This window comes from Athene cunicularia (genome assembly GCF_003259725.1).
Source record: "Athene cunicularia isolate RWA chromosome 4 unlocalized genomic scaffold, athCun1 chr4_part2, whole genome shotgun sequence".
NCBI lineage: Eukaryota > Metazoa > Chordata > Aves > Strigiformes > Strigidae > Athene > Athene cunicularia.
The window spans coordinates 22,254,689-22,270,700 of NW_020799099.1; positions in this window are offsets into that span (position 1 = coordinate 22,254,689).

Here is a 16,012-nt window from a genome sequence, read left to right on the forward strand (position 1 = left end):
GGCAGACATGTAATATGCCCGTATGTAAGGATTATTACTTTATTGGAAGGCTGTCTCTAAAGCTGTTAAAGTAGGGAGAGTTGTTTCCTAGCCGCTCTTCATTTGTACTGACTTCTAATAAATTTTTATCCAGTTGTAGTTTTGTTCTGGACTAAAGAGAGGAAAAGGAAAAAAAAGATTTTAAGGTAAGATGAAATACAAGAATTGTACTTCATCTGACTCCCCAGACACTGAAAGGTGATCACTTAAGATCACACTTCAGTCCTGCATGTTTAAGCTTCCTTCCATAATTGATGCAAGCTAAGGTATTAAAATTTGGTCTCAGTTTTGGTCATTCAGATCTAGATTTGGATTTATAACTCGTAACAAAAATAATTTTAAGGATCAAGTCAGAACCCTCATCTATAACCTGGAATAGTCTAAACTCACATGGCACATCCAAATTTCAGTCATTATATGGACTGTAATGACTACAAAAACTTGCTATGAACTGGTTCAGGATCAAGTCAGGAAAAAACATGTCTCCAAGTATTTGTGATATTAGCCTATATTGAGCTTGTATCATTGCTTACACAGCTCTCAGTATCCAAGTTATGATCAATCACTTACAATTCACTGAAAGTTTGAAAACTCATTGTTTTCCTAGTTTTATTACCTGAAGCAGAAATATATGCCATTACAATGCCTTCAATGACATGCTTAGAGGGGGATAACCCTTCCAGAAGGCCTCTGCATGGAATATGCTACCAAGAACCATTAGTCACCTAGAACATGCACTATTTTAGCTCAGAACAGTAGGTTTGGAAGAGGTAACATGGCTCTATGCTGTAAAGGTACACAGAATAGGCTATGGGGTTTTGATAGTAATAGGCTGGAGAAAAAATTATATGTATTATGCCTTGTCCCACAGTGCAGGCTGACATGATGTCACTATAATCACATATATGTACTGGCAGAGAGCAGAGCATCTTTTAAAGGGATTTATCAGTACATAGAAAGGTGAAAGGAAAAGCATAATATACTCCTGACAAAGACAAAGCTCTTGTCAACACTACCAGTGGCTCAGGAAGGGTCAACCTTCAAAGATAGCTTATCTTCTCAGCATTTTAAAATATCCATCGTTGTTTCTAGAAGCCCTACCTGATATTTTGACACCTAGTACTTTGCCCTTGTGCCCATCCACTCTTTTTCTCAATTTTCTCTTCTCAAACTAGAAATTCAGTAGATGTCCTTGCAAATCAAGAAGGAAGCATATATTTCTCCTTCCTGTTTGGGCTTTCTGCCAGCTGGGAAGCAATAACCTTGAACAGGTGACTGTCAGCCAGATTATTGGCAGGCAACATCATTGTAATTCCAAACACCAAAGAATAAGAGATAAGGACAAGTACAACCATTTTTTTTGATCCCGATCTAGCAATCACCATTATATCCATTAGAGACACACTCGGAAAAGTTCTTCACTATCAAAGATTAAAACCGACAAAGCAGGATCAAGAATAGTTCCAGACTGATATTTGGAAATTACAAGCCCAACTCTGCCATTAGATGTTGATCACATTTTCCAGTAACTCCGGTATGACTATACTTTGTTATAGTCAATTGGGAAAAGTCAACATTAAGTGACATCTTATCTTCATTTCTGTAATAACATTTCTCAATATTATTTCTTGCTCCCCACTGCAGTTTGTCACTGAATATAGTTTCTATAGTCACGTGATTCTATTACCTATAGGACAGATTGTACCAATATGGAATTTCTTCTTTGTCCAAAAAGAATAAATTGTGTTTAGCTAAAGAGCAACTGTTGTGACAGAAAGAATGACCAGGGACCCAGACACCATGTTAAATTGGGAGTGCAGATGATTACAAGCATGAAACTACCTCTGGAGGTACTGTGCCCCTTTTGCACCCAGAGGAAATGACCTGTTTTCAAGTTTCCCATCCATACTACTTAATAGTCAAGGTATTTCAGTTTGAAAAAAACTATCAAAACCACCTCCCATGGTTTTCCAATCTGAAAGCATAATTTTATCATACATTCTTTACTTGATTCCAAAAAGCATGTTAAACTAAATTTTGTTCATGTTTACTGTCAAAGCTCTGTAATTCCATTCAGGTTACATTTCTTGATTTCCACTGCTGAAATTTTTAAAAAAATCAATTTCAGCAAATCTCTCTCCCCAGCCACATCAGACTCTTATGTTCACACACACAAGACAAAGATTGACAAAGTTTTATCTTAAAAATAAATATAAGAATTTAGACAGATCCTTTTGGTTACCATGACTAAAATAGAGGAATTTCCATGTTACAACTTCCGCCCAGACACTCTGCATTAGCCACCTTCACCACTTCAAGTGCAGATGTTGGACAAGAAAATTGAGAGAAGGTGATTTTAGAACTATAGCACTTGGATTTAAGAGATACAGTTTCAAATCCTGGTTTATGCTACAGCCACTGGGTAACCTCAGAAAAATCTGTTCAGGCTGTGTTATAAATTCTGTTTTTCAAAATGCAAATTAGCATCCAATAGGCTTCACCAGAATACATGAGTCCTTGACATTAATTGGATAAAACTACTCATGTAAGTTAGGCACACATTTAAGCATTATACTGAAATTAAAACAGGAATTAACCTTACTGCTGTGTTGTTTAGGAGAATACAAGGGTGAGGGAAAAGTAAATCTTAAAATATTTATATGGTAGAACCATAAGGCATAACTCATGGCTTCTTTCCAGGTTATAGTGATACCCACTTGCCGTTAAGTTAGCTCAAGGAAAATAACTGATGTTTGTGTTACACTGAGCCATTTGCTAGAATTACTTTTTATGACCTTAAAGTGCAAGGTTAAGTTGTGACAATAGCTGCTATGGTAATACATGTATAGCCAGTAATAATTTACTAACCGAATTTACTCAAGAAATTGAGAATTTTACATACATAAACACAGAAGCTACACTTAAGAAAACCCTTCCCTTATAGAGATATTTGGTACAAGCCATACTGCAGCCAGCCTTTTTAATGCTGAAGTTGAGAAAACTTGTCACATTATTTCTGCTTAAACAAGCACATGATTTTATGCAGTTGTTTTTCTGATGAATCATAGAACGGTTTGGGTTGGAAGGGACCTTAAAAATTCTCTAGTTCCAATCCCCTGCCATGGGCAGGGACACCTTCCACTAGCCCAGGTTGCTCAAAGCCCCGTCCAACCTGGCCTTGAACACTGCCAGGGAGGGGGCAGCCACAGCTTCTCTGGGCAACCTGTGCCAGTGTCTCACTACCCTCAGAATAAAGAATTTCTTCCTTATATCTAGTCTAAATCTACCCTCTTTCAGTTTAAAATCATTATCCCTCATCCTATCACTACACTCCCTGAGAAAAAGAGTCCCTCCCCATCTTTCCTGCAGGCCCCCTCGCAGTACTGGAAGGCTGCTATAAGGTCTCCCTGGAACCTTTTCTCCAGGCTGAACAACCCCAACTCTCTCAGCCTGTCCTCACAGGGGAGGTGCTCCAGCCCCTTGATGACCTTTGTGACCTTCCTCTGGACCCACTCAAGCAGGTCTATGTTTTTCTTATACCGGGGGCCTCAGAGCTGGACATAGCACTGCAGGTGGGGTCTCACAACAGAGTAGAGGGGGAGAATCCCCTCCCTCGACCTGCTGGCCAAACTTCTCTTGATGCAGCCCCAGATATGGTTGGCTTTCTGAGGTGCAAGTGCATGTTCCTGGCTCAGTCATTTTTTAATCCACTAATACCTCCAGGTCCTTCTCCACAGGGCTGCTCTCAATCCACTCATCATCCAGCCTGTATTTGTGCTTGGGATTGCCTCAATCCATATTCAGGACCTCACACTTTAATGGGATTTGCACAGGCCTGTCCCTGTCCCTCTGGATAGCATCCTCTCCAGCATGTTGACTACATCACACAGCTTGGTGTCATCAGCAAACCTGATGAGGGTGCACTCAATCCCACTATGTATGTTGCTGACAAAGATGTTAAACAGTGTCTGTCCCAACACCGACCCCTGAGGAACACCACTCATCACTGCTCTACACTGGGACATCAAGCCATTGATGACAACTCTTTGAGCATGACCATCCAGCCAATTCCTTATCCACCAAGTGGTCCATCCATCAAAACAACTTCTCTCCAATTTAAGAGACAGGATGTCATGCATGACAGCATCAAATGCTTTGCACAAGTCCAGGTAGATGATGTCAATTGCTCTTTTTATCCACAGATGATAATTATTAAATTACAAAAAGCACAGCCAAAGACATAACTGTGACTCACCCAATCTTCTACTCTAATGCTTAGCAGCTAACAAAACCAGAGAAAGGAAAAGTTTTTCCAAGAACACCAAGGAGACAGCATTGCCTGGGTTTTCCCTTTGCTTGTTTTAAAGTTAAAACTTCTTCCAGTAAACCACACTTAAGATGGTTGTGCCAGGACACCAAGGTAACTGATTTTGGGTCCTTCTTTATCCCTCCTCACTCTGAACACTGATACTAGAGGCCAAGTGTTGTTTAGGAGAACTTAACTAACTTCAAAACACTACAGGATGGAGAGATGAAGAGATGCTTTTGCCAGTGCATTAAAATATTTATTGAAAGTTACTTAACATTTTCATTTGGATAATATTTTAAAGGAAGGAGTATTTTTTTACATGGTTCTTATTTCTTAAAGAAGAAACTGGCTAAGTTCACCTTGAACATGTAAAGTTGGATTCTCACAACCATGTTTTGATTGATAATTTTGTTATTTTCTTCTTCACTCTTGTTCTTTGAACCTGAGTAAAGCCACCAAGACACAGGCATTCCTATTCTGAGTTGGTAGAACATACCTGACAAGGAAAACTTAATGAGAGGAAGGCATGTTTTTCCACTTCCAAGTCTTCAGAAAGAGTGGTGATATTTCCCTGGACTAGGATAAATAGTGTATCCCAGTTCTTCACAAGAGAGCAGGGCAAGAGGATAAAAAAAATAAAAACATCTCCACAAGAACCTTTGCCTGGGTTACATGTAAAAAACCCATTACCTTGATGGTTAGGAGGTAGGGGTATGGTTTCCCTTGACAAACATCACCAGCCAATGCAGTTTGATCAACCTGTCCTTAAAATAGACTTTATAGTTTCCCCCTAGTCCCTTGTAACTTATTTCACCCAGTTTATCCAGCCTATTCTATGGCCAGCTCTAAAGCCTAGACAAAACGTGGGAAAGAGGTCGATGAAAGAGAGATGACCAAAGTACCACGTCAGACATTAACAACATTTTTGCAATAAAGTCTGTATTAGTCAAAAAACCCATAAATACATGGTGAATACGTTGTTATATTTGCAGTGTTTCCTTTGTTTAGCATGCACATAGCTTGTTTTTCAACAAGTAAACATGTTTTCCCCCTCCCCCCACCTTATTTTAGCAGAGGATGGACACACTTTAAATCAAAAGCTTCATTCCTATGATTAAGTATCAACAGTTTGCCTCAGCTAGAATGTATCCAAAAGCTCATTGTATTGTGCTATAAACAGAGTACTGTTGCAGGATGTTAAACATGTTTTTTTTCCCCGAGTCAAGTTCTATAAGTGGGAGAAGTTTCTTCAAAGCTCATATTTCAATTAGTAAATCACAGTACCCTCACCATGCATGAGAGACTGAAATGTCATGACTGTCTCAAAGCTTGCTTGTGTCTGATGAACTTAAAAAGGCAGCAAAAAATTTTGTTCATTGTACACCTACCATCAAAGCCAGATCCATGTGCACCCACCACCGAAGAACTGAAGACTGAGGAGCAATGGGGTGCTGCTGGATCCATGGTGGTGACTATTCTTGCAGCCCTATCCAGCTTCCTTGCTTTATTTCTGTCTTTTCCTTCCATCCTGTCCTGTCACTACCCCTCTTCATTTCTTTATTAATAAAAACCTATTTTGGGTATACAACATTTGACCTCGTTTGTGTCTTAATCTCACTCTTGGGATCCTATCAAAACCTCCCCCAACATTGGATCAGGACACCATGTTACTTAGTCCTCCCCATGCCACAAAGTGTTAAATTCTTAAATCTAGAGACCTTTCTTTAGTGTGATGGTAGACTTCCCTGAACAGCAACCACCTCTCCTAAAAGTGCAGATGCAGGGTATTAGAAGAGCAACAGCCACAGCCTTAAGACTACAGAATCCACTTGGATGGTACTAATTTATCAAAGAAACTACACTTTGTTAGAAGACAAGTGAAGGGCCAAAGAGCCTCAGGTATCTTCAGGCCTCCTTACACAAATGATTGCCAGGTACTTGTTCTGAAGGATGATACTATTTCCAGCTATTATTACAGAAAAGCAGCACATAGCTCGACTCAGTCCAGGCACAGATGCAGCTGCCAGTCCTTCACTATGCATTTACAGTGCCGTTAACAGAGCTGCTGAAAGAGTTGTTGTAATGGCAATCCTCAGGGCATCTCGTCTAGGGATTGCTGAAGTCTTCTGCTTTTCTGATACATAAGAAACTGCTTAGAGAGTCCCGGTCTGTCCCACACCATCGAATACAGCTGATAATGGGAATGTTGACTCGTAGCATGCAACAGGAAGTAGTGATGATCAAGCAACTCTGTCAGCAGCTTTATGCTGCAGGGTAACATTTCAGAGAGGAAACAAAAAATACTTCTGCAGCCATCTCTCTATGCACATCACACACACCTCTTCTCCAGAAGATTAGGCATTAATAGATTCACCCAGGTTGTCTTGCAAATCCATTATTTTGATTCTTAACTTATCAAAATGCAAGAGATGCATTAGAAAGACTTAGTTTAAGGTGGAGTTTGTTTTTTTTGTTATTTAAAGATCAGGACTTGCTTTCCTAATGCATCATAGACATCACTGTCTGGGTTTATTACATATGTATGATTGTATACACAATTTTCATAATCTACATAGGAGATAAACAAGTGGCTTTTCTCCCTGCCTCACCTTTTTGATGCTACAAGACAGTTGCAAGATTACATATCTTGAGCAATCATCAGTACCATTTTTAGGGTCACTGATGGAAAATATTCATTATCTCTATAAATATTTCAAGTAACTTAAGCAACTTCTATGAATATTTTGCCGCTTTATAAATACCTTAAGTAATTCACTTTCTCAGTTGGCTGTAATGACCACAGAAAGTAAAATAAGTAATCAGCATCCTTTATGACACAACCTCCAAATAGTGACTGTAGCTCGTTTTCCTATGTGCTATATTTTAATTATACATATGTAAAGCTCACACAGCAATATAATTACCACCAGAAGGTTTTACACTGGGAAACATCACAGTTTCAGTGATACAGCATAAAGTGAGTTTAGCCTTTTATGGGCTAGAAGCTTGGCATCTGTGAAGTTATGCTACATGTAGAAGTTGAGTTTGGGAACTTCAGAAAGTCTGCGGTGATCTTTTGTTATGTCAGAAGACAGAAGGCTGAAGTCACCTGGATAAAATAAACACCTATATAGCAGGTCTGAATAATACGATGCGACTCAGGGGCCACATACCTGTGCTGCTGTGGAACAAGCTGCAGCTATTTCAGAAGGCCGAATTTTAAATTACCCAATACTATAGCACCAAGATCAGAGAAAGTATTCCATATGGGTCAAGGCGTGTGTTCCCTTTGTGTTCCTGTAGTTTTACTACTTATTTAGTCATACTTCTACAACAATTTATTAGACCAAGATGACATCTACTAAAAAGGCGGCCTTAGAGGGGAGGGCAATTTTTAAACCTGGGATGGTTTTGCATCTAGTCTACAGCACAGGCTGTTAGTATGGAGGCAACTTCTTGAAAGGCTTTAGATTCTTAACAAAGCTTAGCTGAAGTAGAAACTAAGTAAATCACAGGTGTGTCCCGAAGTAGCCTGCTGTACAACACTGCATTTTTGATTTCTTAAGAAAAAAAGAACCTTCTTCACTGAGGTGGTCTAGCATTAGTGCTGGCTGATGATGCCCCCATAAACAGTTTACATCTCAAATATAAAGACAATGTGATTCTGTATACATTTGTTGCTGTAAACATACAGCAATTTGAGTGTTCTTTCTGGTACTTTGTACAGAGCATGTGGCACCTGAAATCTTCAAAAAACCCCAAAACTATTTTTGATCTGGGAAAGGGTGTATATATAGAATACTTAGCCCAGCCCCACAAAGACCGAGCATTTTACTTCTCTAGAAGTACTGAAGAACACCTCTTGCCTCTGTGCCTGAATTTCCAGGCCTACCCTTGTGAGGCATTAAGAAATTTAAGTTTGGAGAATCAGGAAATGCAAGAGAGAAGGGAGATAACATGGGGAAGAGCAGAAAGGCAACTCTGAGATCTCACATTTGTCAGACTCCACTGTCCAATTTCTTCACAGATTTTATAAGCAAGCTGCTGTAGAAAGCAATCCAACTACAACTAGGTCTAGCCCTAGCAGGTTACCTCAGAAGCAGCAGAAGTGCAATACACAACAACGGTCTTTAGCAAAGTAATTTCTAGATAAAAGACTATAGAAACAGTCCCTTAAAGGATTTTGTATGAGGAATGCAAGTTACTTTTATGTTTAGAATAATAACTGTAGAGTGTAAAGGAGCAGGACATTAAAATATTAGAAGCAGATAACACAGAAAGAGACATTTCTCTGATAAGTGCCAATATATCTAGCTCCTCCCCACGCATTATGCAGGCTTTCAAATAAAAAACAGCCACCAAAATTTAAAAGTTTTGTTGCCAACACAACTAACTAACCCTCCACAACTACTCAATTACACGTTCAAATGTGAACAAGAGGAAAACAAAACAACTTCTGGGAGTTTAACAACAACCCAAAACACAGAACAAAAGACCACTTTCTAAGGTTTAACAACAATCCAAAATAATATATTATATCACTCACCTAACAAGTGAGGGCTCTCAACCACAATGAACTTCTAAGCGCAGCATCCCAACACAAGACACCTCAAAGAGTTTCCTTAGGTAGCATCCCAAACCAAGAGGAGAGTTCTCAACCACAGCTCCAGAAGACAAGCTTAAAGCAGCTCCTCCAGAGGACTCCATTTATACCCAGGTGAATCTGATCTCTAGTCGATAGCAGCTGCTATTGGCCAATGGCCCCAATGACAGTGAAGCCCTGAGAACAGAGGCTCTCAATAGCTGCTACATGTCAGCAGCCAAGAAGCCCTGTCTTCACTGGGGGGGTGGGGGGGAAGAAGAGTTGTGCAACTGCCACACCAGGTGAAAGACATTTACTGGTTATTTGAACCTACCCCTCCCCAAGCCAGCACAGAAAAGCCATTTTAGTACAAGCCATCCAGAAGCTGCCAGCTGCTGGACAGGGTGGTAACAAAAGTTCTTCAGATTTTTTTGGTTTCCAATTTATCTGAACCATGATGGCAGCTAGCTGCTACTATGGCATGTCTATTTTCTTATAGATTATAACCCTGTTGTTTAGAATAGATGAACTTATTAACAAGCCAATAAAAATAAATTAGCTGTTGTCAGCAAAAAGCATGTGTAAAAAAGCGGGGGATTAAACCAGACAGTTATATATAAATATATATACTATTGCTACCAGGGTAACTCAGACAATCTGAGTACTTGCTGCATCTCCCCAAGAACTGCCACAGGCAACAGCTTCATTTCAGTGTTTACCTTACCAACTCTACCAATTTATATAATCACACCTAAATGTCAGAATGCAGGATTCAGGGGAGAAAAGGATACTTATTGTTTAGGTGCTTTTTTTTCTCTCACATACTAATGTCCTGAAGTCACTAGCTTTCTAGCTAGTTCTGATGCACACTGCAAACAACTGTGTTATCTGAAGTCTTTACTGTTTGTCACACACACAGACCACAGGGAAGTTCTTTTGAAGTATCCTTCACAGCAAAGGTTGCTGACAGGAGAGATGATTCTCCAATTATTTTGCTATCAGATGGCTAGGCCCTCCAATACGTTTTTCTTTCGAGTTCCTTAGTAAGACTCCGTGCTGGTAGTAGACTTTGGCTAAAACTTTTTAACAGGTCAAGGAAGTCAGTTTCACAAAGAAGGATGCTGAAGAACTGATCTGTGGGCATGTGTGTTGATGTAACAACCCTTTCCTCCTCCCAGAGTTTCTTCTGTTCCTGTAGTCAGAACAGAAATAACAATCACCAGGAAATACTCCCAAGCATTTCCAAAGGCAAAAAAACCCCCAAACCTCAGCAGGTTGTTATGTCTGGGATTTTCTTTTTCTGAATGTATACAAAATGCCTATTATTATTAGCCTCACATTTCTACTTTCTAGTAGAATTAGAAAGTTAATTACATTTGAAGGGTAGGATAAGGAAATTAATTTATATTAATTTATAAATTAATTTATGGCCACTTTTGAAATAGAGTATAATAATCAGTTCCTCAAATAAATCTATCTACAGTTAGTTTAGATGTCCTAGAATACCATGTCCAGCTTCTAGCTGTTACTATGGAGAACCATAATTCTTGGGTTTTATTTTTACTTTTTCATCTTTTTATCTTGTATATAACCAGGGGCAGAGCTGTTAGTACCAGTCAAACACTTGGTACTTTAGGCTGTCTGCAATGGCATTACATATCTGCCTAGGCAACAGACTCATGCCCGAACCCGTTTTACTTAAAGTTTATTTATACTGCTCAACACTGCAGGAAAGAATTATTATTTCTATATATCCACCTAGCCTGAGAAAAATAAAAACTACTTGCTTAGAATGTCTATTAATGCAGGCCTCAAATTTCCATGTTCTGATAATTGATGTGGAAAAATCCTTAATAGCACCTTATTCTAAAAGCTTTTTTGTGTGTGTGGGCAGGTACCCATCCTTAAATGGTCCTTCCAGTGTGTTGGGGTCTGCTGAGTGTGGGTTCTGTTTTTTTCAGAATAGGGTTGTCGCTGTAGAGACAGACAAAGCAACACACACTCACATAGGTGAATAAGCTGCTAGTTTGTGGTTTTTTTTTTTTATTACGAAAAGCGTGCATTTTTATAAATTTCAGTTGCCAGAGTGTCACAATAAAATTGGTCAAAAACGTTTTTTTAACATTCTCATTGGATAAACTTTATCAGTTTCCTCCCTGCTTACTTCATCCTGCTGTGTAGTCTGCAGCTACCTGGGAAGTTATTTGCTTGAAGCAAAGCTTCCCTTTCCTAAGGGTACACCAGAATCTTATCAAGGTCAAACTCCTCTTCAATCAGGTTGTTGGCAGACCAGCTACCTTCCAAAACATAGAGGTGAGAACTTTTGGACAAAAGATATTTTGATACCTCAGTCTATTTTAGTGCCTCAAAATATTTTGCTGCAAAAAACAAGTGTCAGAGCAGGTATAAAGAAAGGAAGAAGTACTACCCAAAATCCAAGCTGGTATTACTATAATTTTTCTTTCTTTAGGCACCCTGCCATTCCAACTTCCTCTCCAATCTGACTTCTTATATAAAAGCAAGAGTACTAATAATATACTCAGTCCTTTCTTTCCTAGTTGTACCCATTCCTACCCATTTTCAAAGTACTTGTACTGTAAAAGTGTCTACTGTGTAAAAACTCCCAGACAAAGCTTCTAGATCATAGTAACTCCAAGCTTGACAGTAGTGAAGAAATCAGATTGTTGTTAGAACTGGTTTGGTTTTTTTTTAAACACAGAATTTGGCCTGTGATTTTATATTAAGAGTCATGTCATATGGTATTATAATTCATATTACAACACACTCACTACTTCAGCTAGGATTTGAAGCAAAGCCAGATATAACTATGCCATAAGTTTCTACTTGAGTGAGAGTGAAATATGCAAGCGTGACTTTTGGAAGAAGCTTGTAAAACTTTCTATATCAAGCCTCAACATATTAGCATGAGCATCCAAAGGGCAATCCATTATATCCTAGGAAACACAGATGTCAGAAGTTGGAAGAATGCTGTTCTGATTGTGAGATCATCATCATTTGTCAAACCAGAAATAACTGAAAATAAAAATAAAAATCAAGATTCATGGGAATTTCTTATACCACAATGAATTTTGGTCTGAAATGAGAACTAAAAGCTTTAAAGAGTTGTGCAAAATAGTTACACATTCATAGGTGTTGATGTTTTTCTTTATTTGAGCTTCTTCAAGTCCCTGAATTGTAGCTTGAATGTAACAAACATTAACTGTCTTCGTCGTTACTATCACAATACATCATGGCCAGTGAGGACACAGTAAGATCCAAGATTCTTTACAGTACTTGGTCTGTAGGATAACAGACCATCTCTATTCCCCAGTTACTTATAGGCTCACAAATTGCTGAAGATAGTTTAGATCTTTTTTCATTACTGTATATCTAGAGAATACTTAAGTGAAAAAAACCCAGACAAGCAAAAACCCCCAAACAATCAAAAAGCAAACAAGGGGGTGGGAGGGAAGCCTTGGTAGAAAGTCAAAATGACAGTGTAACACCTGTATATACACTCACTGTGTGCATGCCCCTCTATGTCCACAGTCTGTATGAGCCAAACATTATATTACTCTTTGAAGGTATTCAGAGCTTTGCCTTTCTAGATTTTCCCAAGAAATGTGAACAAGAAAGGTGTAGAGACAGTACTGGTAAGTCTGGCTCCCCCAGGCATTTAATCAACAGCCAAATAAGATTTCCATAATGATTAACATGAAAAAAAAATATTATTCAGAGGGAACGAGAAGCAAACAAGGCAGATGGTCAAAGTGGAGTGTGGGATGGGGAAAGAGATCTGGGGTTCAACTAAACAGTGAAATGCTTTGACAAAACTGGCATCAAAATAGATTACCAAGGTCTTGAGGTATCAAGATGAATATTATGTAACTGCTAAGAAATAAAGGTAGGGTAACAGCAGTTTAAGGAAACTAAATCTATATATAAAAATCTGTATCACTACTAGAAAGAAGGACAAGAAGTCTCTGAGCACACCATACAGCCTCAGAAGAAAAGTGTCAAGAGTCACTTGGTCACTGAGCCAGTGCTGCCTTTTGAGAACTACAAGGGGAAGCTCTTTTTCAAGGCATAACCTGGGAGAGTTTTTCAGGTTGTTTCAAACAGATACACTAAATACTAGTTAGGAATTTTATCCTTGGAGTCTGCTTTTCAAGTCAGGAACCTTGTAGCAAAGTCAGAACTGCCAAAGTCCCAGTAGAATTAATTTAAAGGTGTAAAAACCTTTACAAAAGAACTCCAGTTACTTTACATGATTTGTTGCCTTTACTATTCTATCAGTTTTTCCATCAGTCATGAGTTGAAAGGTATTTCACAGCAAAAGAAGGTTTTTATTTCACTTTCATTACTTCTGTAACAGAGTATAATCTTTTTGGGAACCCACGTGGGTCAATGTCTAGCACTGCCATCTCCCAATTCATACAAATTGCATTGACACAGCAATATCATTTAGTGTTATGATTCCAAGATTCAAGCTCTTAATTTTACAGTTACATTGCTTCTATTATATACGCTGCAATTTTCTGATGCCTTTATGTATCAGACAGTCAGTGTGCACGTGGTTGAACTAACACTGCATTATGTGGATGCAATTTCTTGGCTTTATGTAGTGGTGTGTTACCATAGAAACTAATAAAAAAATTACTTATATGCACCTTATTTGATGCTTCTCTGTTAAATACTTCTTTAAGCCTTGGTGCAGCTAAGGCACCAAGATGCCTTAGCTCCTCCTATTAAATGGACTGAAGTGGAGGGCATAGGGAATTCCACAGAGTTAGGTTTCTCTGTTGGAGCCAACGCTTTTCTGTATACTCAAAAGCACTAGTTTTAGCTTCTTTTCCTTCCTCTCCAAGATCTTATTGCAGTCTTTTTCTTCTTGTCTAGTTTGGTCTGTTCAAAACCTCTTTTTAGATTTAAATGGACCTGTGAGCAATTGTATCTTTACCACAAGAAAGCAGAAAGGCTTCAAGAAGGTATAGGAACTGCAGATCCACAAGGGTTCACCTACGAACTTTTAAATTATATTTTGTATGTATGTGCATGTGCATGTCTGTGTGTGTTAGAGCATACCACAGATTTGGGCATTTTTTATGCTTGGTTGTTAGAGAACAAAAATTTCCATCCTGAAGCTATTATATAGTCTGAAAAAAGAGATAGGTCAAAACTGAGACCAGCAACACAGACTAAATAACTACTCCAGGATTACACACCTAGTTATCAACAGAATTAGGAACACAAATTCACAGTCTTAATTTGTAATCAGAGTTCTAAGCGATGCTACGTAAGAAAAATATCCCATTGACTTTATTAGGCATTATTCATGTTTCAAAACAAAAATCAGTTTAATAGAAGGAAAAAGGCAACAGACAAGTAATGATAGGCCAGTATGAATAACTGGTCAATAAGCATAATGAACCAAGAGATTGAAAACAAAACAAAAAACCAATCCAGACTTATTTAATGGGTACAAAAGTACTGGAACCCACAGTATAACCATCTCCAAGTAATAAAAAATTCACAGTCTTTAAGTGTAGGACCATAATGACTTACCAAAGCATTCTTTCAGGTGGTTTATTGTAGCATTCTTTTGCTAGTTGCAACATTTCCACCCTTTGTGCAGTCAAGTCTTGAATTTGTACACTTGAATCAACTAATGAGTTTAAAAAAACCCCATGGTAATATGTAATTCAGACCATGCTGTTCCCACGTCTTTGTATTGTCTCCCAACAAAATACACTTTCTCTAGACTCATCTGATTGTTACTTGACCAAGACCCCTGGTACCAATGACAAGAACAACAACTGCCTTTGCCACCATCACATTTTAAGGCCTGGCACTTATCTCATGACCTGGTAATTAAAACAAGCATAGGTGAAACTCAGTTCTTAAAGTTCTCAGTGTCTTAAAGGCATCATAACATCTTATATTATAGGTAAAATTTGTAGCAAAATATAAAAGAAAATAAAAAAAGAAAGAGGGAAAGAAGGAGGGAGGGCTGTCTCTTATACACATCAGATGTGTATAAGAGACAGCTGTATATCTAGAGAATACTTAAGTGAAAAAAACCCAGACAAGCAAAAACCCCCAAACAATCAAAAAGCAAACAAGGGGGTGGGAGGGAAGCCTTGGTAGAAAGTCAAAATGACAGTGTAACACCTGTATATACACTCACTGTGTGCATGCCCCTCTATGTCCACAGTCTGTATGAGCCAAACATTATATTACTCTTTGAAGGTATTCAGAGCTTTGCCTTTCTAGATTTTCCCAAGAAATGTGAACAAGAAAGGTGTAGAGACAGTACTGGTAAGTCTGGCTCCCCCAGGCATTTAATCAACAGCCAAATAAGATTTCCATAATGATTAACATGAAAAAAAAATATTATTCAGAGGGAACGAGAAGCAAACAAGGCAGATGGTCAAAGTGGAGTGTGGGATGGGGAAAGAGATCTGGGGTTCAACTAAACAGTGAAATGCTTTGACAAAACTGGCATCAAAATAGATTACCAAGGTCTTGAGGTATCAAGATGAATATTATGTAACTGCTAAGAAATAAAGGTAGGGTAACAGCAGTTTAAGGAAACTAAATCTATATATAAAAATCTGTATCACTACTAGAAAGAAGGACAAGAAGTCTCTGAGCACACCATACAGCCTCAGAAGAAAAGTGTCAAGAGTCACTTGGTCACTGAGCCAGTGCTGCCTTTTGAGAACTACAAGGGGAAGCTCTTTTTCAAGGCATAACCTGGGAGAGTTTTTCAGGTTGTTTCAAACAGATACACTAAATACTAGTTAGGAATTTTATCCTTGGAGTCTGCTTTTCAAGTCAGGAACCTTGTAGCAAAGTCAGAACTGCCAAAGTCCCAGTAGAATTAATTTAAAGGTGTAAAAACCTTTACAAAAGAACTCCAGTTACTTTACATGATTTGTTGCCTTTACTATTCTATCAGTTTTTCCATCAGTCATGAGTTGAAAGGTATTTCACAGCAAAAGAAGGTTTTTATTTCACTTTCATTACTTCTGTAACAGAGTATAATCTTTTTGGGAACCCACGTGGGTCAATGTCTAGCA